Below are 4,866 nucleotides of genomic sequence, written 5' to 3'. Positions count from 1 at the left end.
AGGTCATATTGAGGTAAGTGTTCTGAGGTGACACAGTAGATCAGATTGATGTCTGAGATTCTATCTTCCATAAGAAATTCTGTTGATCTTCCTGCCTGCTATCAACCATGTAATGTACATGGTTGTTACTGCCCCTGGAATTGCGCTGTCAAGATAAATATTGCCACCTGATAAGAGGTTTATGATCATAATTTTTCTTCCCTTTTAATCTATGCTAATGCCATTGACATATAAATGGCAATAGATTCCATGGTATGGCCTTTGTTACTTGCTGTCATTGGCCAACTTGTCATTAGTGATCTCTGCTACCACTGAGAACTATATTAATGTCACTCACTCAAAGTGCCTACAGAAAATATGATGATATCCTTTATGCTGCCATCAGTGGCCTTGATTAAACCCACAGTCCATGATGCTTCAGATGAGATTGTTAATGTCCAGGATCTATGAGACCATCTGAACATAAGGTGAAAATTTAGGTCATACTGTTCCTCCATGTCATGTTCAGTTTCATATTCTGTTACACTGAGGACACATAATGACAAAAGATACCATTTTTATATTCATGACATTTCAGGCCTCAAGCAGCAGTGATCACAATAATCTCTGCTAACTTATGGGGCAACATAAATATAAGCGTCTCCAACTGCCTATAGAATCTCTACTGATATCAGTTATCTAAATTTTTCTGCTGTTATTTATGAGAAGTATGCTTTCAGCTGCAACAATTTTTACATCAAAGATCCATCCTGCCATCAGAGAAGAAGATTCTGTACATAGTTATTCATGCCCTCTTAAATATTTTGATGGCCTTGCTACTTCCTGACATCAAACAAGGTGGTATATACCAGTTCTAAGCTGCCACTGGCAACCAGGTCCTGAGGAATTCTTACTGCCTCTTTGGAACAGGTAATGACATCAGAGATCCCAACTTCCCAATTGCCAAGTTAAAAGTATTGACATTACTTATCGATAAAGCATCTGGTAAACATGTTGAGATTCATAGATAGTCTTGACTTTGAAGAGTCTGACTTTGAATACTGTACTGTTTATGATCCTTTAGTCAAAGAGTCGATTGTAAAGTTCATGATCACTATTGCTGCCTAATGTCATAATGAGGTAAGTGCTGTGTGCTGCTACTGGAGATACTTTCGAAACCTGGAATGGTATTTGAAACCTGAAACTATGTTGATTTGGGTAATGAATGGTTTGACCAGCAATCATGATGGATTCCATTGTTTCTATTACTGAAGGTGATGGAGACCATGATCATAAGGATGATCTCTGCTGCTGTTTAAGGTAATTCCATATTTTATGGTCCATACTGACACTGGATATCATATTGAGGTACAGGATCTGAGGTGCAATGGAGATCACATTGATATCTGAGATCCTATTGGCCACAGGAAATTCTGTTGATATCCCTGATATATGCATGTAGCCCCTGCTCTGGACCATGAGTTCACTAATATATACATCATGGGAAGACAAATCGTTCTATGTCTATACTCTTTGATACCACAAGCAACAATGTTGTCATTGATCCTTTCTCCCATTTAGGGCCACATTAATATGAGTGATTCCAACTGTCATTGGAATCTATACTGATGTCAGTGATATATGCTTCTCTCACCTGTGGGAATGGCTTTTATGAGATATATATATACTCTTAGCTGTGATAATTTTGAAGTCAATGCTCCATTCTGACACTATAGATGTGATTTCTGTTCATGGTTCTCCCTGCTCTCTGAAAGAATCACGATGTTCTGATTCTTCCTGGCAATAGACGCCATGGTATATCCAAGAACTTTGATGCCACAGGCAACCAGGATGTTAATGATACCTACTGACAGTTTGGACCAGATTGTGATACCAATTGTCCTATTTGCTAAGATAAATATGTTGATTTTACTCTCCCATTGTACCATTTGTAACCACTTGTGCTGACTCTGATGATCTTGGTAATGTCTATGATCACTGTGGACAAAAGCATCAATTATGAAATGCATGGTCAGAACTTCTGCCCAAGATCCCAATGAGGTTAGTAGTGTGTTTTCCTATAGGAAACTTGTTTTAAGCCTCTGATGTGACTTACAACCTGAACCTATGTTGCTGTCACTGCTATATGCTGAACCCAGGAAACATGATTGTATCCATAGTTTCTATTCCTTGGAAGAACCTATTAATGTCAATGATCTGTTTTGCTGCATGAGAACAGACTGAATTCCAAGGTTCATATTGATGTACAAAGTTATACATTGAGGTGAATGTTCTGAGCTGGCATTGGGGATAAGCTTGATGTCTGAGAGCTTACCTGCTGCTGAAAACTGTGCTGATATATCTGATACATGAATGTATTTTCTTTTGTAGAACTTGTGGGTAATATCCTTGCTGCTGCAAGAAGATATTTGATGTAATTGATCCCTCCTGCCACCAGAGAAAAGATTTATGTCCATAATTGAATCTTTTCAATATCAGTGATACACTTGTCAGCAGATACCATACTATATCTACAGTTCTTACCCCCAATAGCAAACATCATATTAGAGATTTGTGCTGCCACTTTGGACCATGATGATATCAGTGATTCCCAACTACCTATAGTAAAATTATGATGATAGCCATCCATATTGCTGCATGTAACTCTGTTCATATCTATAGACAGTGCTGCCTCTGAAGATCTTGCTAAAATCTATTATCCCTACTGCTAGAAGACTCTGTCTTGAAATTTTTGGTAAATACTCTTGCCTAAGTCATGTTTACTTAAGTGTACTGTGTTACAATCAGTTATGATTTTCATGCCTGTGACCTGACTGCCTACTGACATCAGTAATCACGACAGTGATTATTGTTCCTCTCAAGATATTATGGGGCACAGGAATCTATGAAATGTCCATGATTTATGCATATAGCCCCTCCTGGTTTTTTTAATAATTTATACGCTCTTTACTGCAACCAGAAGAACTGATCACAGTATCATTGATCCATCCTGGCAATGGAGAAGACACTTATGTTAATACTATTCCCAGGTTCTGAATCTATGCTAATGTCAAAGATACACCTGGAAACAGTAACCATTTTTTATTTCCCCCAAGATCTATGCTACCACAGGCAACCTTGATTTCAGTGACCCCTGTTGCAAATGAGTACCATATTATAATCAATAATTCAAAGTGCTGTCAGAAAGTATTTTGATATCCATAACCAATGATGGAACAAGCATCTATATTGAAATGTATGGTCTGTGTTGCTTCTGATGGAATTGTTTATATCAAGGAGCCCTGTGGCCACCAGAGTCTATTCTGAACTTTAAGGTCAATACTGCTGCTTGAGGTCATGTTGTGAAGTGTTCTAAGATATGTTATATTGATTTCATTGATATAATTTGGGAAAAGATACCATTGTTGTATATCCACAATCCTTGATACCAGGATCATCCAGGATCATCCAGGATGTACATGTTCTCTGCTGCCACTTGGAACATTAATACAAGCTACTCCAAATGCCACCAAAATATATACTGATATCATCAATCCACACTTCTGCCAACTGACACCATGTTATGTATATGATGTGTACTGCCAGCTCTAACCAATTTGATGTCAAAGGTCTATCCTCCCACTAGAGTGGACATTACTGTCTATGGTCTTATATGTCCTCTGAAACTGTGTACATGCCAATGATACCTCCTGGCAACAAACAACATGGTTCATCTCAGATGATGGCTGCCATTAGCCACAAGAAGATGAGGGATACTTGCTGTCAGTTTGGACCCTATTGATTATATCATTGATCTCAGTTGCATAGGAAAATATCTTGATGTCACTTAATCCTGCTGCCTTTGTTAACCATGTTGATATCCCTAGTCAGTTTTTGCTCTCAAGAGCTTGGTGATGTCTGTGAGCCCTACTGCCAGAAGAATCTATCTTGAAGTTCATGGACAGTACTGCTACCTACTTCATGTGGAGTGTTCTGACTTCCACCTCAGATATGTGTGTGTTCCTACTTACAATGGAAAGCTATACTAATATTAATAATACTTGATTTTACCAGCAAAAAAGATGGTATACATAGGTATTATTGAGATCCTGCCTGACACAAGTAACTATAGTGAATTCCTTGATGCATGTATGCAGCCCTCAATGCAGATCATATTAATTAAATACCCTTTTTGACACAAGATTCGCAATTGATGTCAATGATCCATCCTGCCACTGGAGAAGAAATTTATTTGCATGATCTCTTCTTCCCTCTGAGTCTACGATAATATCACTGATTTTTCTTGCAATAAACATCATGGAATCTATACTGATGTTGGACCTGCACTCTGCAACAAATGTGTACGAGCTCCAGCTTCAGCCTGTGTATGCTCCTTGGTTGCTGGTTCAGTATCTGAGAGCCTCAGTGATCCAAGTTGTTTGATTGTGTTGGTATTCCTTTGGAGCTCTTATCCCCCTTGGGGCCCTCAATTTTCTCCCCAACTCTACCATAAGAGACCCAAGCTCCATTCAATATTTGGCTGTGGATGTCTGTGTCTGTCTGAGTCAGCTGCTGAGTAGAGCCTCCTAGAGGTCAACATGCTTCTGTCTGCAGTCCTATCACTGTATCATTAATGCTGTCAGGGATTGTTTGTTGCCCATGGGATGGGTCACTAGTTTGGCCAGTTATTGATTTGCCATTGCATTAGTGTTTTTTCTATCCTTTGTCAATGTATTTCTCATAGACAGAATAAAATTTAGGTCCAAAGTTTGAAGATGTGTTGGTGTGACGATAGCTTCACTGGAGTTCCTACATAGACACAAGATGTGGACCATTCAGATTCCATAGCACAATATTGTAAGTCACAGTTAAGATCATCGACATTGA

General features: G+C 38.7%; 1 long non-coding RNA gene across 2 annotated transcripts; it reads left to right on the top strand.

Annotated features, from left to right (window-relative positions):
• Nucleotides 1-701: 701 nt before the first annotated feature.
• Nucleotides 702-2,594, top strand: Gm42405. 2 transcript variants are annotated; one of them, XR_882281.1, is made up of 3 exons: nucleotides 702-909; nucleotides 1,064-1,299; nucleotides 2,371-2,594. It is a non-coding gene; the product is annotated as a predicted gene, 42405 (long non-coding RNA). The 2 variants fall into 2 exon arrangements; XR_882282.1 differs by lacking the exon at nucleotides 2,371-2,594 and adding an exon at nucleotides 1,991-2,025.
• The last annotated feature ends 2,272 nt before the right edge of the window (nucleotides 2,595-4,866 follow it).

The sequence above is a fragment of the Mus musculus genome, chromosome X (genome assembly GCF_000001635.26).
Source record: "Mus musculus strain C57BL/6J chromosome X, GRCm38.p6 C57BL/6J".
In the NCBI taxonomy this organism is placed as follows: Eukaryota; Metazoa; Chordata; class Mammalia; order Rodentia; family Muridae; genus Mus; species Mus musculus.
Note: the sequence above shows the minus strand (reverse complement) of the source record. Positions and strands in the feature narration are given on the sequence as shown.